Source organism: Giraffa tippelskirchi, chromosome X (genome assembly GCF_054371585.1).
Source record: "Giraffa tippelskirchi isolate mGirTip1 chromosome X, T2T-mGirTip1v1.2.pri, whole genome shotgun sequence".
NCBI lineage: Eukaryota > Metazoa > Chordata > Mammalia > Artiodactyla > Giraffidae > Giraffa > Giraffa tippelskirchi.
Window position 1 is genome coordinate 143181562 of NC_137289.1, and position 23802 is coordinate 143205363.

At 44.8% G+C, this 23802-nt stretch overlaps 2 pseudogenes across 2 annotated transcripts; both read right to left on the reverse strand.

The window, feature by feature from the left end:
* Positions 1-9059: 9059 nt before the first annotated feature.
* Positions 9060-11898, reverse strand: LOC145535958 (TAF5-like RNA polymerase II p300/CBP-associated factor-associated factor 65 kDa subunit 5L pseudogene; annotated as a pseudogene). Its single transcript, XR_014075552.1, has one exon. The product of XR_014075552.1 is annotated as a TAF5-like RNA polymerase II p300/CBP-associated factor-associated factor 65 kDa subunit 5L pseudogene (transcript).
* A 5873-nt stretch (positions 11899-17771) lies between these two features.
* LOC145535352 (TAF5-like RNA polymerase II p300/CBP-associated factor-associated factor 65 kDa subunit 5L pseudogene) lies at positions 17772-20610 on the reverse strand (annotated as a pseudogene). The gene has a single exon (XR_014075382.1). The product of XR_014075382.1 is annotated as a TAF5-like RNA polymerase II p300/CBP-associated factor-associated factor 65 kDa subunit 5L pseudogene (transcript).
* Between the last annotated feature and the right edge of the window lie 3192 nt (positions 20611-23802).

Consider the following 23802-nt stretch of genomic DNA (forward strand, 5'->3'; position numbering starts at 1 on the left):
CTGGAGTCTGACGTCACAGTCGGGCGCCTGACGTACACCTGGCGTCTGATGTCAGAGGTGGGCGCCTGACGTACACCTGGCGTCTGACGTCAGAGTCGGGCGCCTGACGTAAACCTGACGTCCTACGTCAGAGGTGGGCGCCTGACGCAAAGCTGGCAACTGACGTCACAGTCGGGCGCCCGACGTACACTTGGCGTCTGACGTCAGAGTCGGGCGCCTGACGTACACCTAACGACTGACATCAGAGGTGGGCGCCTGACGCAGAGCTGGCAACTGACGTCACAGTCGGGCGCCTGACGTACACCTGGCGTCTGATGTCACAGTCAAGTGCCTGACGTAAACCTGACGCCTGTCGTCAGAGGTGGGCGTCTGATGTCACAGTCGGGCGCCTGACGTACACCTGGCGTCTGACGTCAAAGCCGGGTGCGAAATGTCAACACAGTATGACGTCAAAGTCAGGTGCCTGCCTAGCGTATACCTGGCATCTGACGTCCAAATTTGGACGTGGAACGTAAGCCTGGTATATGACGTCAAAGTCTGGCCCCTGACATAAACCCAGCATCCGTCATCAAAGCAGGGCGCCTAACATAAAACAGGTGTCTGACATCAAAACCGGGCGTGAAATGTAAACAAGGTATCTGACGTCAAAGTCAGGCACCTAGTGTAAATCCAGTGTCGACATCAAAATCGGGCACAATGTAAACTGGCATTTGACGTCAAAATTGAGCGCATAATGTAAAGCGGGCCTCTGATATCAAAACTTGGCACCATACATAAACTGGGTGTTTGATGTCAAGTCGAGCAACTTATGTAAATATTGCACCTGACGTCAAAACCTAGCACCTAACGTAAACTGGGCATCTGACGTCAAAGTCGGGTGCCTGAAGTAAACCCATTGTCTGACTTCAAAACCGTGTGACTGACGTACACTAGGCGACTGACTTCTAATTGGGTGACTTATGTAAACCTGGCGAGTGAGATAAACCTGGCGCCTGACGTCAAGCTGGGCGACGCGACTTACTTCAGACTGGCACCTGACGTCAGAACAGGGGCACCTGACAGAAAACCCAGCACCTAAGGTAAAACCAGGTACTTGACAGGTGTAAACTCCCTCCTGGAAGATCCTGGCCCTGGAAGGAGGGCACAGAGATACTATGGTGCCTGTCAGTCTCCTTCAGAGAGAATTCCAGTAGGCTCCCGAATGTGTCAAATCAGAGGCCTTCCCAGAAAATACAGCGTCTACCACACTGTCTCGGCATCCCTGGAGGTGGCTTCTGCTATGGACATTAGGCCGGTGAGTCTGATTGCAGACGTTCAAAAACTGTTCCTTGGATGGCTCTGGGTCTCCTAAAGTGAGCCCCACTGGTTTTAAAGATAGATATTTTTTGCGGGGGGGTGGGGGCTCATGTCTCAGGTGTAGGTTTTAAAAGCTGGGGGTGCCCCATGTGGGGTTCTAATCCTTCACCCCTCAGGGAGAAGCTCTGGATTTGAGTTCTCTCCTGAGAGTTGCTGCTCAGAGGTGGCGTTAATCGCAATGTGTATCCTACTCTCTCCTCATCTCCTTCACCAAGCTGCTCAGCCAGTTTTCAGGGTTTTTTCAAGAGGAAGTGGGTCTACATATAGGTGTAGATTGGCTGGGTATGTCACAGTCTTGGTCTGGAATCTCCTTAATAAGATTTTCCTGAAGGTTCTATGTTCCACTGCTGTTGTTTCTTTAACAGAAAAAAGACCAAAAGATTGTAGTACAACATGGGGGCATTGGTATCAAAAGATACTGGCATCCCAAGCCAGCATGCCATCCTGGTGGTGTTTGAGTCACTTTAAGCAGGACCTTCCCCATAAATTTTAGAATCGGCTTGTCAATATCCAAAATTATTAAGAGTTTTGATTGCTATGAATTTAACTATAGATCAGTTTGAGACTTTGTATCCCGACAATACTGAGGCTTCTAATCCATGAATGTGGTATATTTCTCAAAATTTGTTTTCTTTAATAATTTTCATTAAAGCTTTGTAATTTATTCCATGTTGTTAAATTTACAGGCATATATTTTTTCGATGGTATTATACATGGGAACAGAAGGGCATGGCAACCCACTCCAGTGTTCTTGCCCAGAGAATCCCCATGGACAGAGGAGCCTGGTGGGCTACAGTCCATGGGGTCGTGAAGAGTTGAACACGACTGAACGATTAAACACATACATGGGAATCTCATGCCCTCCAAATTTTTTTTTTAAGATTTTTTGAAGTGAATCATTTTTAAAGTCTTTATTGAATTTGTTACAGTATTGCTTCTGTTTTATGTTTTTTGGTTTTTTGGCCGTGAGGCCTGAGGGATCATAGCTTCCTGACCAAGGATTGAACCTGCACCCTCTGCTTTGGAAGGGGAAGTCTTAATCACTGCACCACCAGGGAAGTTCCCCATCTCAATCTGTTTTTTAATTAATAAAAAAATATGTGAGATATATGTGCATATACATATAGTCTAGTAATCTTATTAATGGACTTCCCAGGTGCCACTAGTGGTAAAGAACCTGCATGCCAGTGCAGGAGATATAAGAGACGCGGGTTTGATCCCTGGGTCGGAAGATCCCCTGGAGGAGGGCATGGCAGCCCACTCCAGTATTCTTGCCTGGAGAATGCCATGGACAAAGGGAACCAGGCAGGATCACCGAGTCGGACACAACTGAAGTAACTTAGCATGCAGTGTTATTAAACTCTCTTATTGGTTTTGGTTTATACGTGCATAGTTTAGGTTTTTAGAAACATAAATCACATCCCCTGTAAATAATGATACTTGATTTCTTTCTTTCCAATTTGCCTTATGTTTCTCTTTCACACCCTAATGCCTTGACCAAGACATCAGCACGGTATTAAATGAAAGTGATGAATGAGCCCCTCACCTTGTATCTGAACATCAGAGAGAGGGCTTTTAGGATGTCCTCATTGACTATGATGTTTGTTATAACATTTCGTATTAGATTGAAAAATATAAAAATTGGTGGCATTTGACCATTTCTGACTTACAAAAACAGTAGTTTCATATATTTTAACATAATAGTTGCTCTTGTCAGGTTAAGGCAGTTCCCTCCTGATGTTTCTTAAAGGTTTGGAATACTTTTTTTTATATTATGAATGGTGCAGGGTTTTTTTCAAATGCTTTTTCTGCGTTTACTGAGTTGACATATTTCCACGTTTCTTGTTATTGTTTGATTTCTAAACACTAGAGCAGTCTTATGTTTCTGGATTAAACTCAATGTTTCTTATTTGATATTTTGAATTCTGGAATGAACATGTCCTGTGAACATGAATTATGAATTCATGTTGACTGAATTATGTCCTGTGGCTTTATTTTATTGTACTGTGTGTTCAGATATTACCTGTGCCTGTTTGCTTTCTCTTTGCTATCTATAATTCTGATTAGTTTTCTCATGCTATGCTATGTATGTTTTAACCTCTCTTTCACATTTTCCTTACTTTTGTCTCTCTCATGCATTCTAATTAATTTCTTCTGATAAATATTCCAAAGTCCCCTTTTGAGTTATTTATTTTTAAACTCCTAAAAGTTCCATTTCAAATCTGTATGGCTATTTTTCACAATTCCTTGTCCCCTGCATGTATGTTTAAAGTTATTCATTATTTATTTTATTAATCATAAGCTGTTTTATAGTCTATGACTAATATGTGAAATCTTTATAGGTCTGTTTCTCCTTGCTCTTATTTTTTCCTACAAATTTTCACTCATGGTACCGTACTTTCCTGCCTTCTTTTTCATGATTTCTTTTGCCTCTTGCTTGTATTCCTTAAAAAATTTTATTTGGTGGAATTCTTGGAGATTTGGGGTAGAGTTCCTAGTGTAGAGAGAATTGGCTTTTGCTCTCATCTGTCAGCTGTTGGTACTTACCAAGCCTGTCTAAAATCACTAGATTATTGGTTTCAGGTTTTGTTGAACACCCATATGTGTTATAAGAAGTGTGAATTTGGGCTGTCTAGGCTCCAAAGCGGAGAAGGCAATGGCACCCCACTCCAGCACTCTTGCCTGGAAAATCCCATGGACGGAGGAGCCTGGTGGGCTGCAGTCCATGGGGTCGCTAAGAGTCGGACACGACTGAGCGACTTCACTTTCACTTTTCCCATTCATGCACTGGAGAAGGCAATGGCAACCCACTCCAGTATTCTTGCCTGGAGAATCCCAGGGATGGCAGAGCCTGGTGGGCTGCCGTCTATGGGGTCGCACAGAGTCGGACACGACTGAAGCGACTTAGCAGCAGCAGCAGCAGCAGCAGGCTCCAAAGGGGCAGCTTACTATTACATCTTCCTGAGGGAATCTCCTCTCTCTCTTCTCAGTACAAAGATTTAGAGAGCAATTTTCATTGCAGTTCCTTGAGACTATAACCCTTTGGGCTCCCAGTGTTATGATGAGGACTTTTGTGTAGACTCTGCCTTTTAGACAGGCCCTTGGTTTCTTCTCCTATATTCATGCCGCAGAGAACTGTGACGCTGAAGTTCAAGTTCACATCAGTTTGGCCACTACTCTCAATATCAAAGACTGCTTTGGTGCACCACTTAACCTCTCTGGGTTTCCATCTTATTACCTATGTTTTCCTGTCTTTCTTGCCTTCTATCAGCTCTTTTAAAAACTTTTTTAATCCAGTATTTTAAATTTTTCTCAGGAGGAGGGTCAATCTGAAATATTTTGCCTACTGTATTACTGGAAACTGAAGTCCAGAGGTAATATTTTTTGCTTATTTACTGTATAACTGGTTATTTTTCTTTTTTTAATTAATTTATTTTAATTGGAGGATAATTGCAATATTGTGATGGTTTCTGCCATACATCAACATGAATGGGCAGTAGGTATACATGTGTCCCCCCCACCCTGAACCCCCTTCCTACCTCCCTCCTCACCCTGTCCCTCTAAGTTGTCCCAGAGCACCAGCTTCGGGTGTTCTGCTTCATGCATCAATCTCGCACTGGTCATCTGTTTTACATATGGTAGTGTGTATGTTTCAATGCTATTCTCTCAAATTCCCACCCTCTCCTTTTCCACTGAGTCCAAAAGTCTGTTCTTTACCTCTGTGTCTCCTTTGCTGCCCTGCATGTAGAATCATCAGTACCATCATTGTTAATATACAGTATTTGTCTTTCTCTTTCTGATTTACCTCACTCTGTTCATACACCTCATTAGAACTGACTCAAATGTGTTCCTTTTTATAGCTGAGTAATATTCCATTGTATATATGTATCACAACTTCCTTATCCATTCATCCACTGATGGACATCTAGGTTGCTTCCATGTCCTAGCTATTGTAAACAGTGCTTCAATGAACATTGGGGTACATGTGTCTCTTTCAATTCTGGTTTCCTCAGGGTACATGCCCAGCAGTGGGATTTCTGGGTTGTATGGCAATTCTATTCCTAGTTTTTTAAGGAATCTCCACACTGTTCTCCATAGTGGCTGTACCAGTTTCCATTCCCACCAACAATGTAAGAGAGGGTTCCCCTTTCTCTACACCCTCTCCAGCATTTATTGTTTATAGACTTTTTGATGATGGCCATTCTGACTGGTGTGAGATGATACCTCATTGTCGTTTTGATTTGCACGTCTCTAATAATGAGTGATGTTGAGCATCTTTCAATGTGTTTATTAGCCATCTATATGTCTCTTTTGGAGAAATGTCTGTTTAGGTCTTTTGCCCACTTTTTGATTGGATTGTTCATTTTTCTGGTATTGATAGCTGCATGAGCTGCTTGTGTATTTTGGAAATTAATTGTCAGTTGTTTTATTTGCTATTATTTTCTCCCATTCTGAGGGCTGTCTTTTCACCTTGCTTATAGTTTCCTTCGTTGTGCAAAAGCTTTTAAGTTTAATTAAGTCTGATTTGTTTATTTTTGTTTTTATTTCCATTATTCTGGGAGGTGAATCATAGAGGATCTTGCTGTGATTTGTGTCGGAGAGTGTTCTGCCTGTGTTTTCCTCTAAGAGTTTTATAGTTTCTGGTATTACATTTAGGTCTTTAATCCATTTTGAGTTTTTGTGTATGGTGTTAGAAAATGTCCTAGTTTCATTTTTTTATACGTAGTTGACCAACTGACTACTTTTCTATTGTGATACCTATCATGAAGTCAGTGAATATAATTAGCAACCTTCAGACTCAAACTTGGGGTTTCCCTGGCACCTCAGATGGTAAAGAATCCTCCTGCAATGCAGGTAGACCTGGGTTCCATCCATGGGTTGGGAAGATCCCCTGGAGGAGGGCACCTGGAGAATCTCATGGACAGAGGAGCATAGCGGGCTACAGTCCATGGGGTCACAAAGAGTCGGACACAACCGAACGACTAAGCACAGCACAGGCTCAAATTTACTTATTTCCCCAGGGAAGCTGAGACAGAGCCACAGAGAGAATCATATATTAATATATTCTGCTACTTAAGCAAGATGGTCCTACTTCATCCTGGATCATTTGGCAGTAATGAAGATCATACCCTTGACTTTGCAGAGGGGTCCCTAGACAACCTCTTATTCTGTTCCCCAAACAGTGTTAAGCATTACACTCAGCCCTCTGGATCCCTGGGTCCTGCATTTGCAGAATCAACTAACCGCGGATCAGAAATACTCAGGAAAAAAAAAAAAAGTAGAACCAATTCCAGGAAAGTAAAACTGGAATTTGCCACACACCAGCAACTATTTACATGGTGTTTACATAGTATTAGGTATTATGAGTAATCTAGAGATGATTTAAAGTATATGGCTGGCCAATTCATGTTGATGTATGGCAGAAACCATCACAGTATTGTAAAGTAATTATCCTCTAATTAAAAATTAAAATTAAAAAAAAAGTATATGAGAGGATGCATGTAAGTGAGATAAAGTCTCTCAGTTCTGTCCAACTCTTTGCGACTCCATGGACTGTAGCCTACCAGGCTCCTCCGTCCATGGGATTTTCCAAGCAAGAGTACTGGAGTGGGCTGCCATTTCCTTCTCCAGGGGATCTTCCCAACCCAGGGATCGAACCTAGGTCTCCCGCATTGCAGACAGGCGCTTTACCATCTGGGCCACCAGGGAAGCCCAAATTCTACAAATACTACACTATTCATGTAAGGGATTGAGCATCCATGGATTTTGGTATCTTCAAGGGTCCTAGAACCCATCCCCCTTGAATACAGAGGGATAAATGTATTCATATGGTGCCTGCCATGACTTACAGCTTCAACTTGTGAGATTTCTTCTCTCCCTAACCCATGTCCAGGTGTGTCTGAATCAAAATGCTCAGTGGTAATCACACAGGGTGATTCTTCTCCTCCCCCCTCCCTGCCAGGGCACATGGAACAAAGTCTGAAGATAGTTTTGGTTGTCAGAACTTAGGGTGAATCAAGGTGGGGCTGCTACTGGGATCTAGTGGGCAGACGCCTGAGATGTTACTAAACAGTCCACCCAACAAAGAATTATCTGGCTCCAAATGTGTATAGTGCTGAGCTTGAGACATGCTGGGAATTGATGAACCCAAGTTTTTCCCATAAGAGGATGAATTCCTCAAATTGTAGGTGACAGAAAATACATCATCAGCCAAATGCAAAAATATGACATTATAGCAAGCTGGCATCACCTCTGGGCTGAGAGAAATCGTTCACAGAAATATTTAAGCAGTACATGTTTCAGTCATTGCAGTGTGTAAAACTGTCTTTAGGTACATGGACACAGTGTGACTTACTTAAATAGAAAAGAAAAAAGTCCAAATTTCCAGTCCTATCTGTTTCCCATAAGAATGGAAAAATCACTAATTATGTATTAAATGGTTAAGTCAGGGCGTGCGTGCTAAGTCGCTTCAGTAGTATCTTGACTCCTTGTGACCCTATGGACCACAGCCTGCCAGGCTCCTCTGTCCAATCCAGAACAATTAAAACTTCCACATTGACCAAAGGTCTCCCAGGACACCCATGTAGTGATTTGACTGAAATCTGATTATTAGAATTGCTGAGTCAGTATACATCACGAACAATTTCAGTGGCTTCCGTTCAGGAGACCATTTTCCCTCAGAAAAATATAATTCACTAGCACTTGAGAAACAAAGCGATATTCTTCAAGCTGATTCAGTCACATTTGAATATTGATGTGTAACCTTGGACATAAAATATATACAATTTCAATGATTCTGTACCAAATAAGATTGTACCAGCAGACTTGCTGAAGTCATTAATGAGAAGGGGTGAAATAATTTCTAGGAGAAAATCTTAATCAGAGTGCAGCAGAGAAGTAAAAACACCATGCATAACGTAAAGGGTTTATTATAGGCCTTATTGTGGGGATGGTGGAGCAGGTCACGTAAGGCTATTTTCTCTGCACCTAGTGTTGAGCTGGCAGTTCAGCCAGACCAGCAACTGGAGGTGAGCTGGGCATAGATGAGACCAAAGACAAACGAGAAGCTGGATCTGTCTCTTTCAACCTCCAGCCTCAGTGCTGTGGGTAGCCTTCAGGAGAAAAAGCTGGTTTGGCCATGGCACTGCACGTGTGCTCGTCCCAGAGAAGCCGAGGAGGGACGCTGTCAGGAGATGCAGCGCCATGGCAAAACCAGCTTCTCCTGAAGGCTGCCCCAAGCACTGAGTACTGCCCCTGGCCAACAAGGTGAACCAGCAGATCAGTGGCAGCTCTCCTGGTACTCGACAGCAGGGCTGTAAATATAGCAGCTAGAATAGCTGCTACTTAACTTCTTTTTTAAAAAGATTAGTTTAACTGGAGGATAATTGCTTTATAATATTGTGATGGTTTTTGCCATACATCGACATGGATGGGCCACAGGCATACATGTGTCCCCCCATCCTGAACCCCCCTCCCACCTCCCTCCCTACCCCATCCCTCTGGGTTGTCTCAGAGCACCGGCTTTGAGTGCCCTGCTTCATGCACTGAACTTGGACTGGTCATCTATTTTACATGTGGTAATATACATGTTTCAATGCTGTTGTCTCAAGTCATCCCACCCTTGCCTTCTCCCAGAGTCCAAAAGTCTGTTCTTTTTTGGAGACTAAATATATTTTAATAAAAACCAAAATACAAAATAACTATTTTCAGAAAACAGAAATATTTAATCCTTTTCCCACAAATTAGAAGTCGCTTCATCCCCAGAACGTAGTTTTCGATGCATGTGTTTACCTAAGATTTGTTTCACAGACTGTTCATTAAACTGCTATTGCAAAGCAGAAGGTGGGAGGGACCATCTCAGGGGGAAAAGATGTTGGAAAAGCCACACCTCGGAATCATTTGGAAATTTGACATTTTCTAATTTTATCTTTTGACTTCTCACTTCTAAGTATTTTCATTTCTTTACCACAATCCGTCCTTTCAAGAGAGAGAATTGTTAACAGAAGTGCAGACATGAAAAGAATCTTTCTTTCCCACCACTGCTGCAAGAGCCCAAAACTTTCTCAATCAAACCCACCCACCCCCTTCCTGAAACATGTCATCTGGAGTGATCCATCTGTCACCCAGAAATTTTCCCTTTCTCCCAATACACCATGCAACCAAGTTCTGTGACTTCCCTGCACCTCTAAATTCCAAGTATCACAGCCAGCGCCAGGAGTAAAACCTGAAAGATGAGAGCAGCCAAGGCCCCCTCTGCCGGTGCTTGGTTTCTTCTCAAGAATAATTATAACAGTAACCATAAAAAAACCCCGCTTCTCTCTAAATCAGGGAAAAGGAAAGGCATTTGCCAGGATGACCCTGCCCACTCCTACATCCCACCCCTGCATTCCTACCGGGATGGAGTCCCTTCCACCCAGTGACCCTGCAGCACGGCTCCTGGCGAGGGCATCTGGCAAACTTCCTCCAGCCAAGTGCAGCCCTGGCAAGGCGAGGACACCTTGGCACCAAAGATAGGAAGGGGCCACTGGAAGACACAGTGGCATCTCTGGGATTTCTGATCTCAGGTTTGTTCCCCGTTACCACCCTTCCTCCTCCTGTCCTTCCACACCTGGGGGCTGAATGGAGGGTGGTGGCCTCGGGACATCTGCGGGGCAAGGGGGCACACGGGGAGTCTTACAGTCAGTGATTCCATCTGTCTGTCGTAAGACTTGCTGTCTGGAACCCTTCACACTGCCCAGTCCGTTACCTCAAAGGTACAAATCAGTGTTCCTGATTTTCTTCTGGGATTCCGGTCACCAGCAGGAGGTTGCAGGACATGAACTGCACACTCAGCACATTGCTCATCTGGCGCGTGTAGACGCCCAGGAGCTCGCTGGACGAGCCGTCGGAGGGCGTGCTGCTGTGCGGGCTCTCGATGTTCCAGACGCGCACCGAGTTGTCCATGGATGCTGACGCGATCAGGCTGCCGTCTGGGCTGAAGGTGACGCTGGTGATGTCATCCGTGTGGCCCTGGAGCTCTTTGTAGAGGGTCCCGGACGCCAGGTCCCACAGCTTCAGCAGCTGGTCCTCGCCCGCAGACACCAGGTACTTACCGGTGGGGGAAAAAGCCAGACAGCGCACGGGGCCGCAGTGGCCTGTGAAGAGTCTCAGCGAGTTCCCCTGCTGGGCACTCCACAGCCGCACCGTCTTGTCTGTCGAGCCCGTGGCTAAATAGTTTGCATTGGGGTGGAACTTGACACAGTTCACATCCGCCAGGTGCCCAGCGTAGATTCGCAGTGGGTACGTCCGATCAAACGACCACAGCCGCGCCGTGCGGTCGTGGGACCCGCTGGCAAAGAACAGGCTGTGAGGGCTGATGTCCAGGTCCCACACGGGGTAGGCGTGGCCCTGGTACAGCACGGTGTTAGTGAAGCTCTCCAGGTCCCAGTACCTGATGGATGTGTCTTCAGAGCAGGAGAGCAGCGCTGAGCTGTCCGGGAGGAACCTGGTGCCGTACACCGGCCCGCAGTGTCCCCGCAGGACCTTCATCTCCTTGCCTGCCTTGTCCTCCTCGTCCTCCTCGCCCTCCTCGTCCTCCTCGAGGATATCATAAGCCACGTGGATGTGGGACACGTCTGCTTGATGGGGCTTGGATTTAAACTTCTTGGAAGTCAGATTCCACAGTTTTATGGAGGAGTTGTCAAAGCCTGCGGCGAGCAGCTTGTTGTCCGGGGAGGCCTCCGCCGTGTTCAGCAGCTGCTCGGTGTTGTAGAAGGCGTAGAAGTAGATGGTGATGAGGGAGGGCGGCGCATCCTGGACGCGCTTGATGCTCTCCCGAAGGATCTCCAGCTCCTCCTCGTTCTGCAGGAGGGGCGTGGGCATGTCGGTGGGCTCCTGGCCGCCGCCCTCGCCGCTGGAGGAGCCACCGCTGGCGTAGAGCTGGTAGTCCATTCTCTCGGCGGGCTGCACGTCCAGGTGGATGTGCCAGCTGAGGACTCTGCACAGCGCGGTGTTGTTGTCACTCTGGAGGTAGCAGAGAAGGTAGTTGTAGGCGTCTTCTGGCAGACGAACCACGTACTTGCTGTCCAGGAAGGCCCGCAGCCGGAAGTTAGACAGGATGTCCTGGATGGTCAGGGTGGTCTGGAGCTGCTCGATGACGTCCTTCTGGCGGGCGTTCTGGAGAAACATTCCATGGAAGCGGCTGTAAAAGCTTTCCACTGTGCCCTTTGGACTGTTCTGGACCAGGTCGAGATGGAGGTAGACAAAGAGAGGGTAGAGGAGAGGCATCAATTCGTGGCTATGCTGGGAGTCAGAGTCCATGAGAAAACCCCGCAGCCGTCCGAACTGTAGTTCATACTGCTGGGGGTCTACCTGGAAAGAGGCTGCAGACACTGTGTTGGCACAACCAGATTCTGATCGGACTGCGAGGCTGGTAGCCATATCCTGGGTGCTCTGTGACAGTCGCAGGCCTTGGTTCGGTGGGCCGTCCCTGTCCTGGTACCGCCGGCATTTGAGGTAGCTGGACACGGCCGTCTGTATCTGCTTGCTGCGCGACGGTTCCATGACTGACGATCCCAGGCGGCTTCCGCTTCCGGTGCCAGCCGCTGCCGCCAGGGTTACCCCGCAACTGCTTCCGTCACCTCTGAGAAAGGCTCGCTCGCCACAGGCTCGGCCCCTCCCTCCCCTCCCCTCCCCCACCCCACCCCCCCACCCCCTCTTGGTGGCTCTGGGCAGCTGCCCCCTGACTGACTAACGTGCAGAGCCGACACGGGCTGGGGCCCAAAAATCTGTTGTTGTTGTTGTTTTTATATGTAATTTATATATTTATTTCAATTGGAGGATAATTACTTTACAGTATTGTGATGGTTTTTGCCATACATCGACATGAATCAGCGACAGGTACACATGTGTCCCGCCATCCTGACCGCCCCCCTCCCACCTTCCCACCACATTCCTCCGGGTTGTCCCAGAGCATCAGTTTTGAGTGCCCTGCTTCATGCACCGAACTTGCACTGGTCATCTGTTTTACATATGGTAATATACATGTTTCAGTGCTATTCTCTCAAATCATCCCACCCTCACCTTCTCCAACAGAGTCCAAAAGTCTGTTCTTTATGTCTCTTTTGCTGCCCTGCATATAGGATCGTCATTACCATCTTTCTAAATTCCATATATATGTGTTAATGTACAGTATTTGTGTTTCTCCTTCTGACTTAACTTCACTCTGTACAATAGGCTCCAGTTTGATCCACCTCATTAGAACTGATTCAAATGTGTTCATTTTTTTTAAATGTATTCATTTTATAGCTGAGTAATATTCCATTGTGTACATGTACCACAACTTCCTTATCCATTCCTCTGCTGAAGGACATCTAGAGTGCTTCCATGTCCTAGCTATTATTAATGTTCACTGCAAAAGTCTGTTCTTTGTGTCTGTGTCTCCTTTGCTGCCCTGTGCTGCTTAACTTCTAAATCTCATGGGGCTTTCTCTCCCGGCCAACCCCAGCCTGGAAGTGCTGGGGAAAGAAATAATGGGAAACACAATACAAGCACACCACAAATATCCTGCTTGCCAAAGTAGGAGTAAATCCTCTTGGATAAGCATTTCCCACCATGAAATGAGTGGATGACAGTATGGGAGGCTGGCAGTAGCCTTGGGATTGTGGATGTTAGAGAATATAATTCCAGAGGATGATAAATAAAGACAAAAGGACACTGGGAGTCTCTCTCAGGGAACTCTCTGTCCAGGAGGATGTCACCTGTGGAAGAGGCCACGGGCATCTTGTTTAAGCTGGCAGCTAGAACTGTGATTGGAACTAGACAACAGTGAGGGCTGGAAGCTAGGTCCTTAGACATTATGATGTTTGACTCTACCTTATAACTGTGGGAGTGTAAAAATCTGTTTGAAAGACTAAGTAAGCTGGAGATTGGCAGGTTAACAAATCTAAAGAAAATGACATAATACTTTTTTAATAGAATCAGAGAAGGCATTTGATAAATGAAACATATATTCATGATTTTAAATGAACTATTAATAAAATAGGAATTGATTAATTTACTTTCTTACCATGATGGAATTTAATGAAAAAGTCACTATTACAATTTCTGGGAAAATGGTAGAAGCTTTTCCCATTAAAATCAGGAGAAAGGATAGTTTTTATTACCATTGTTATTATTATTTTAAAATTTTTAGCCAAAACAATTAGACTAGAGAAATAAAAGGCATAAAAATTGGGAAGGATGAGGTAAAGTTATCATTTCTCATGGATAAAATTATATGTATAATTTTATATATTTATTGTATATATAATAATATATATTATTGCTAGAAAACCCAACAGCATGAACTAAAGAACTGTTACAAATGATCTAGAATTTTAGGACATTTCTGGTGGTAAAATCGAATATAGACAGCAGTAGTTTTCATATAAATAAACAACAACCAATTACAAGACCAACTGAAGACCCTACCTGGGCAGTTGTAATGTGAATTATATATTCTGCAAAGGTGAAGATCTCTCTTATCTTACCATTTATAGAAAAGATTTGCTGACTCCTATTCTAGATCACAAGAAAGAACTAGAAAGCAGAATACCTGATACAATACTAAACAATCTTTGCCCTCATGGAGCATATATACCAATGGATTCTGGAAAATGAGAGCCACCTATTAGACAAAAAAAATCTAAAATCCTAGGGGACTTCCCTGGTGGTCCAGTGGTTAAGATTCCAGGCTTTCACTGCTGGAAGTGTGGGTTCAATCCTTGGTGGGGGAACTAAGATCCCATGTGCTGTACACAGCTACTGGGGGGGGGAATATATATATGTATATGTATATATTTAAAAAATCTAAAATCCTAAATACCTTTACCAAGTCTATGAAACCTAAAACAAAATTACTTTATTAAAGGTATTTTAAGTACTTACCACTTGGCAGAGAAAGAGTAGCTGATCAGTTTTCTAGCTCCTTTCAGTCCTTAAGGAAATGCTACCTCTCCATGATTAATCTGTGTGAAATAACTAAATTACTTCCTATCAAATGGAGATTTCCATTAATGCTATTTATCTTATGCTAATCTCTTATGTTGATTTCAGTAATACATCCTGAATTTCAAGTTTGTCACCTATTAACTTTAAAAAATGTAATTCTAGCTTATGTCTCTGGTGTCCTTTCCTCCATGAAACAAAATCAAGGCACTTAAAATGTGCATGATGAAAAAAAATGTATGATGTTTATAGTAATATAATTTAAATAATGCCTCCGTTTTGATCTCAACAAATTGGATTTAATCTGTGAGCAAGGTTTCTCAGTCTTAGTACCATTGGCATGCTGGACCGAATCTTTTTCTCTTGTGGGGCCTGTCCTGTGCATTATAGGATATTTAGCAGCATCCCTAGCCTCGACCCACTAGATACTGGTAGTGCCATCCAGTGAAGACATACACAAATCTCTGCAGCAATTGCCAGACATCCTCTGGACAACAAAATCCCAATTAAATTCAGCCTCTCGTGGTTTCTTATTACTTTGTTATCTTCGTGGTTTTTTCAAAGACTCAGTCATAGCCTTTGGTAGTAAGTACTACCAGGAAAATAATTTGACTTCTTAAGTATAGTTTGAAAGATTGCCCCCCAAAAAAATTTTTCACTAGTATTTTCAAACCACATCATTTTGTAGAAGTAACCAAAGACAAGATTATAGCTTCGACTGACAAATACAAGCTAAGTAAGTTGTTTTATTAATGCTGATGTGGTCAACCTAAAGAAAATTCTTTGTTTGAGAGCATCATCCTAAAGCTATTTTCTGTTAAAGTAACTGTAGTGGAAAATTATTTCCAGAGTTGGTGGCGTAAGGACCTCTGAAAAATCACTCTTGCATAAAAGGCTTGAACAACACTGTAAACCAACTAGATCTATCATACATTTATTGAACACTCTACCCAACAAGAGCAAAATACACAGTCGTGTCAAGTACACATGGAACGTTTAAGATAGGCCATACACTGGACTGCAAAAACACATTTCCACACATGTAAAAGAATTGGAAGTCATACAACGTGTATTAATCAACCACAATGGAAAAAAATTAGAAAGCAATAACAGAAGAAAATTTAGGAGATTCACAAATATGTGGAAATTAAACAGTGTACTCCTAAATAACCAATAGTCAAAGAAAAATATCATAATGGAAATTAGAAAATAAATGAAAATACAACATATCAAAACATATGCTGCTGCTGCTGCTGCTGTCACTTCAGTCGTGCCCGACTCTGTGTGACCCCATAGACGGCAGCCCACCAGGCTCCCCCGTCCCTGGGATTCTCCAGACAAGAACACTGGAGTGGGCTGCCATTTCCTTCTCCAGGGGATCTTCCCAACCCAGGGATCGAACCCAGGTCTCCCACATTGCAGACAGGCGCTTTACCATCTGAGCCACCAGGGAAGCCCAAATTCTACAAATACTACACTATTCATGTAAGGGATTGAGCATCCATGGATTTTGGTATCTTCAAGGGTCCTAGAACCCATCCCCCTTGAATACAGAGGGATAAATGTATTCATATGGTGCCTGCCATGACTTACAGCTTCCACTTGTGAGATTTCTTCTCTCCCTAACCCATGTCCAGGTGTGTCTGAATCAAAATGCTCAGTGGTAATCGGACAGGCTGATTCTTCTCCTCCCCCCTCCCTGCCAGGGCACATGGAACAAAGTCTGAAGATAGTTTTGGTTGTCAGAACTTAGGGTGACTCAAGGTGGGACTGCTACTGGGATCTAGTGGGCAGACGCCTGAGATGTTACTAAACAGTCCACCCAACAAAGAATTATCTGGCTCCAAATGTGTATAGTGCTGAGCTTGAGACATGCTGGGAATTGATGAACCCAAGTTTTTCCCATAAGAGGATGAATTCCTCAAATTGTAGGTGACAGAAAATACATCATCAGCCAAATGCAAAAATATGACATTATATAGCAAGCTGGCATCACATCTGGGCTGAGAGAAATCGTTCACAGAAATATTTAAGCAGTACATGTTTCAGTCATTGCAGTGCGTAAAATTGTCTTTAGGTACATGGACACAGTGTGACTTACTTAAGTAGAAAAGAAAAAAGTCCAAATTTCCAGTCCTATCTGTTTCCCATAAGAGTGGAAAAATCACTAATTGTGTATTAAATGGTTAAGTCAGGGCGTGCGTGCTAAGTCGCTTCAGTAGTATCTTGACTCTTTGTGACCCTATGGACCACAGCCTGCCAGGCTCCTCTGTCCAATCCAGAACAATTAAAACTTCCACATTGACCAAAGGTCTCCCAGGACACCCATGTAGTGATTTGACTGAAATCTGATTATTAGAATTGCTGAGTCAGTATACATCACGAACAATTTCAGTGGCTTCCGTTCAGGAGACCATTTTCCCTCAGAAAAATATAATTCACTAGCACTTGAGAAACAAAGCGATATTCTTCAAGTTGATTCAGTCACATTTGAATATTGATGTGTAACTTAGGACATAAAATATATACAATTTCAATGATTCTGTACCAAATAAGATTGTACCAGCAGACTTGCTGAAGTCATTAATGAGAAGGGGTGAAATAATTTCTAGGAGAAAATCTTAATCAGAGTGCAGCAGAGAAGTAAAAACACCATGCATAACGTAAAGGGTTTATTATAGGCCTTATTGTGGGGATGGTGGAGCAGGTCACGTAAGGCTATTTTCTCTGCACCTAGTGTTGAGCTGGCAGTTCAGCCAGACCAGCAACTGGAGGTGAGCTGGGCATAGATGAGACCAAAGACAAACGAGAAGCTGGATCTGTCTCTTTCAACCTCCAGCCTCAGTGCTGTGGGTAGCCTTCAGGAGAAAAAGCTGGTTTGGCCATGGCACTGCACGTGTGCTCGTCCCAGAGAAGCCGAGGAGGGACGCTGTCAGGAGATGCAGCGCCATGGCAAAACCAGCTTCTCCTGAAGGCTGCCCCAAGCACTGAGTACTGCCCCTGGCCAACAAGGTGAACCAGCAGATCAGTGGCAGCTCTCCTGGTACTCGACAGCAGGGCTGTAAATATAGCAGCTAGAATAGCTTCTACTTAACTTCTTTTTTAAAAGGATTAGTTTAACTGGAGGATAATTGCTTTATAATATTGTGATGGTTTTTGCCATACATCGACATGGATGGGCCACAGGCATACATGTGTCCCCCCATCCTGAACCCCCCTCCCACCTCCCTCCCTACCCCATCCCTCTGGGTTGTCTCAGAGCACCGGCTTTGAGTGCCCTGCTTCATGCACTGAACTTGGACTGGTCATCTATTTTACATGTGGTAATATACATGTTTCAATGCTATTGTCTCAAATCATCCCACCCTTGCCTTCTCCCAGAGTCCAAAAGTCTGTTCTTTTTTGGAGACTAAATATATTTTAATAAAAACCAAAATACAAAATAACTATTTTCAGAAAACAGAAATATTTAATCCTTTTCCCACAAATTAGAAGTCGCTTCATCCCCAGAACGTAGTTTTCGATGCATGTGTTTACCTAAGATTTGTTTCACAGACTGTTCATTAAACTGCTATTGCAAAGCAGAAGGTGGGAGGGACCATCTCAGGGGGAAAAGATGTTGGAAAAGCCACACCTCGGAATCATTTGGAAATTTGACATTTTCTAATTTTATCTTTTGACTTCTCACTTCTAAGTATTTTCATTTCTTTACCACAATCCGTCCTTTCAAGAGAGAGAATTGTTAACAGAAGTGCAGACATGAAAAGAATCTTTCTTTCCCACCACTGCTGCAAGAGCCCAAAACTTTCTCAATCAAACCCACCCACCCCCTTCCTGAAACATGTCATCTGGAGTGATCCATCTGTCACCCAGAAATTTTCCCTTTCTCCCAATACACCATGCAACCAAGTTCTGTGACTTCCCTGCACCTCTAAATTCCAAGTATCACAGCCAGCGCCAGGAGTAAAACCTGAAAGATGAGAGCAGCCAAGGCCCCCTCTGCCGGTGCTTGGTTTCTTCTCAAGAATAATTATAACAGTAACCATAAAAAAACCCCGCTTCTCTCTAAATCAGGGAAAAGGAAAGGCATTTGCCAGGATGACCCTGCCCACTCCTACATCCCACCCCTGCATTCCTACCGGGATGGAGTCCCTTCCACCCAGTGACCCTGCAGCACGGCTCCTGGCGAGGGCATCTGGCAAACTTCCTCCAGCCAAGTGCAGCCCTGGCAAGGCGAGGACACCTTGGCACCAAAGATAGGAAGGGGCCACTGGAAGACACAGTGGCATCTCTGGGATTTCTGATCTCAGGTTTGTTCCCCGTTACCACCCTTCCTCCTCCTGTCCTTCCACACCTGGGGGCTGAATGGAGGGTGGTGGCCTCGGGACATCTGCGGGGCAAGGGGGCACACGGGGAGTCTTACAGTCAGTGATTCCATCTGTCTGTCGTAAGACTTGCTGTCTGGAACCCTTCACACTGCCCAGTCCGTTACCTCAAAGGTACAAATCAGTGTTCCTGATTTTCTTCTGGGATTCCGGTCACCAGCAGGAGGTTGCAGGACATGAACTGCACACTCAGCACATTGCTCATCTGGCGCGTGTAGACGCCCAGGAGCTCGCTGGACGAGCCGTCGGAGGGCGTGCTGCTGTGCGGGCTCTCGATGTTCCAGACGCGCACCGAGTTGTCCATGGATGCTGACGCGATCAGGCTGCCGTCTGGGCTGAAGGTGACGCTGGTGATGTCATCCGTGTGGCCCTGGAGCTCTTTGTAGAGGGTCCCGGACGCCAGGTCCCACAGCTTCAGCAGCTGGTCCTCGCCCGCAGACACCAGGTACTTACCGGTGGGGGAAAAAGCCAGACAGCGCACGGGGCCGCAGTGGCCTGTGAAGAGTCTCAGCGAGTTCCCCTGCTGGGCACTCCACAGCCGCACCGTCTTGTCTGTCGAGCCCGTGGCTAAATAGTTTGCATTGGGGTGGAACTTGACACAGTTCACATCCGCCAGGTGCCCAGCGTAGATTCGCAGTGGGTACGTCCGATCAAACGACCACAGCCGCGCCGTGCGGTCGTGGGACCCGCTGGCAAAGAACAGGCTGTGAGGGCTGATGTCCAGGTCCCACACGGGGTAGGCGTGGCCCTGGTACAGCACGGTGTTAGTGAAGCTCTCCAGGTCCCAGTACCTGATGGATGTGTCTTCAGAGCAGGAGAGCAGCGCTGAGCTGTCCGGGAGGAACCTGGTGCCGTACACCGGCCCGCAGTGTCCCCGCAGGACCTTCATCTCCTTGCCTGCCTTGTCCTCCTCGTCCTCCTCGCCCTCCTCGTCCTCCTCGAGGATATCATAAGCCACGTGGATGTGGGACACGTCTGCTTGATGGGGCTTGGATTTAAACTTCTTGGAAGTCAGATTCCACAGTTTTATGGAGGAGTTGTCAAAGCCTGCGGCGAGCAGCTTGTTGTCCGGGGAGGCCTCCGCCGTGTTCAGCAGCTGCTCGGTGTTGTAGAAGGCGTAGAAGTAGATGGTGATGAGGGAGGGCGGCGCATCCTGGACGCGCTTGATGCTCTCCCGAAGGATCTCCAGCTCCTCCTCGTTCTGCAGGAGGGGCGTGGGCATGTCGGTGGGCTCCTGGCCGCCGCCCTCGCCGCTGGAGGAGCCACCGCTGGCGTAGAGCTGGTAGTCCATTCTCTCGGCGGGCTGCACGTCCAGGTGGATGTGCCAGCTGAGGACTCTGCACAGCGCGGTGTTGTTGTCACTCTGGAGGTAGCAGAGAAGGTAGTTGTAGGCGTCTTCTGGCAGACGAACCACGTACTTGCTGTCCAGGAAGGCCCGCAGCCGGAAGTTAGACAGGATGTCCTGGATGGTCAGGGTGGTCTGGAGCTGCTCGATGACGTCCTTCTGGCGGGCGTTCTGGAGAAACATTCCATGGAAGCGGCTGTAAAAGCTTTCCACTGTGCCCTTTGGACTGTTCTGGACCAGGTCGAGATGGAGGTAGACAAAGAGAGGGTAGAGGAGAGGCATCAATTCGTGGCTATGCTGGGAGTCAGAGTCCATGAGAAAACCCCGCAGCCGTCCGAACTGTAGTTCATACTGCTGGGGGTCTACCTGGAAAGAGGCTGCAGACACTGTGTTGGCACAACCAGATTCTGATCGGACTGCGAGGCTGGTAGCCATATCCTGGGCGCTCTGTGACAGTCGCAGGCCTTGGTTCGGTGGGCCGTCCCTGTCCTGGTACCGCCGGCATTTGAGGTAGCTGGACACGGCCGTCTGTATCTGCTTGCTGCGCGACGGTTCCATGACTGACGATCCCAGGCGGCTTCCGCTTCCGGTGCCAGCCGCTGCCGCCAGGGTTACCCCGCAACTGCTTCCGTCACCTCTGAGAAAGGCTCGCTCGCCACAGGCTCGGCCCCTCCCTCCCCTCCCCTCCCCCACCCCACCCCCCCACCCCCTCTTGGTGGCTCTGGGCAGCTGCCCCCTGACTGACTAACGTGCAGAGCCGACACGGGCTGGGGCCCAAAAGTCTGTTGTTGTTGTTGTTTTTATATATAATTTATATATTTATTTCAATTGGAGGATAATTACTTTACAGTATTGTGATGGTTTTTGCCATACATCGACATGAATCAGCGACAGGTACACATGTGTCCCGCCATCCTGACCGCCCCCCTCCCACCTTCCCACCATATTCCTCCGGGTTGTCCCAGAGCATCAGTTTTGAGTGCCCTGCTTCATGCACCGAACTTGCACTGGTCATCTGTTTTACATATGGTAATATACATGTTTCAGTGCTATTCTCTCAAATCATCCCACCCTCACCTTCTCCAACAGAGTCCAAAAGTCTGTTCTTTATGTCTCTTTTGCTGCCCTGCATATAGGATCGTCATTACCATCTTTCTAAATTCCATATATATGTGTTAATGTACAGTATTTGTGTTTCTCCTTCTGACTTAACTTCACTCTGTACAATAGGCTCCAGTTTGATCCACCTCATTAGAACTGATTCAAATGTGTTCATTTTTTTTAAATGTATTCATTTTATAGCTGAGTAATATTCCATTGTGTACATGTACCACAACTTCCTTATCCATTCCTCTGCTGAAGGACATCCAGAGTGCTTCCATGTCCTAGCTATTATTAATGTTCACTGCAAAAGTCTGTTCTTATGTCTGTGTCTCCTTTGCTGCCCTGTGCTGCTTAACTTCTAAATCTCATGGGGCTTTCTCTCCCGGCCAACCCCAGCCTGGAAGTGCTGGGGAAAGAAATAATGGGAAACACAATACAAGCACACCACAAATATCCTGCTTGCCAAAGTAGGAGTAAATCCTCTTGGATAAGCATTTCCCACCATGAAATGAGTGGATGACAGTATGGGAGGCTGGCAGTAGCCTTGGGATTGTGGATGTTAGAGAATATAATTCCAGAGGATGATAAATAAAGACAAAAGGACACTGGGAGTCTCTCTCAGGGAATTCTCTGTCCAGGAGGATGTCACCTGTGGAAGAGGCCACGGGCATCTTGTTTAAGCTGGCAGCTAGAACTGTGATTGGAACTAGACAACAGTGAGGGCTGGAAGCTAGGTCCTTAGACATTATGATGTTTGACTCTACCTTATAACTGTGGGAGTGTAAAAATCTGTTTGAAAGACTAAGTAAGCTGGAGATTGGCAGGTTAACAAATCTAAAGAAAATGACATAATACTTTTTTAATAGAATCAGAGAAGGCATTTGATAAGGGAAACATATATTCATGATTTTAAATGAACTATTAATAAAATAGGAATTGATTAATTTACTTTCTTACCATGATGGAATTTAATGAAAAAGTCACTATTAACAGTTTCTGGGAAAATGGTAGAAGCTTTTCCCATTAAAATCAGGAGAAAGGATAGTTTTTATTACCATTGTTATTATTATTTTAAAATTTTTAGCCAAAACAATTAGACTAGAGAAATAAAAGGCATAAAAATTGGGAAGGATGAGGTAAAGTTATCATTTCTCATGGATAAAATTATATGTATAATTTTATATATTTATTGTATATATAATAATATATATTATTGCTAGAAAACCCAACAGCATGAACTAAAAAACTGTTACAAATGATCTAGAATTTTAGGACATTTCTGGTGGTAAAATCAAATATAGACAGCAGTAGTTTTCATATAAATAAACAACAACCAATTACACGACCAACTGAAGACCCTACCTGGGCAGTTGTAATGTGAATTATATATTCTGCAAAGGTGAAGTTGTCTCTTATCTTACCATTTATAGAAAAGCTTTGCTGATTCCTATTCTAGATCACAAGAAAGAACCAGAATGAAGAATACCTGATACAGTACTAAACAATCTTTGCCCTCATGGAGCATATATACCAATGGATTCTAGAAAATGAGAGCCACGTATTAGACAAAAAAAGTCTAAAATCCTAGGGGACTTCCCTGGTGGTCCAGTGGTTAAGATTCCAGGCTTTCACTGCAGGAATTGTGGGTTCAATCCTTGGTGGGGGAACTAAGATCCCACGTGCTGTACACAGCTACGGGGAGGGGGGATATATATATGTATATGTATATATTTAAAAAATCTAAAATCCTAAATACCTTTACCAAGTCTGTGAAACCTAAAACAAAATTACTTTATTAAAGGTATTTTAAGTACTTACCACTTGGCAGAGAAAGAGTAGCTGATCAGTTTTCTAGCTCCTTTCAGTCCTTAAGGAAATGCTACCTCTCCATGATTAATCTCTGTGTGAAATAACTAAATTACTTCCTATCAAACGGTGATTTCCATTAATGCTACTTATCTTATGCTAATCTCTTATGTTGATTTCAGTAATACATCCTGAATTTCAAGTTTGTCACCTATTAACTTTAAAAAATGTAATTCTAGCTTATGTCTCTGGTGTCCTTTCCTCCATGAAACAAAATCAAGGCACTTAAAATGTGCATGATGAAAAAAAATGTATGATGTTTATAGTAATATAATTTAAATAATGCCTCCGTTTTGATCTCAACAAATTGGATTTAATCTGTGAGCAAGGTTTCTCAGTCTTAGTACCATTGGCATGCTGGACCGAATCTTTTTCTCTTGTGGGGCCTGTCCTGTGCATTATAGGATATTTAGCAGCATCCCTAGCCTCGACCCACTAGATACTGGTAGTGCCATCCAGTGAAGACATACACAAATCTCTGCAGCAATTGCCAGACATCCTCTGGACAACAAAATCCCAATTAAATTCAGCCTCTCGTGGTTTCTTATTACTTTGTTATCTTCGTGGTTTTTTCAAAGACTCAGTCATAGCCTTTGGTAGTAAGTACTACCAGGAAAATAATTTGACTTCTTAAGTATAGTTTGAAAGATTGCCCCCCAAAAAAATTTTTCACTAGTATTTTCAAACCACATCATTTTGTAGAAGTAACCAAAGACAAGATTATAGCTTCGACTGACAAATACAAGCTAAGTAAGTTGTTTTATTAATGCTGATGTGGTC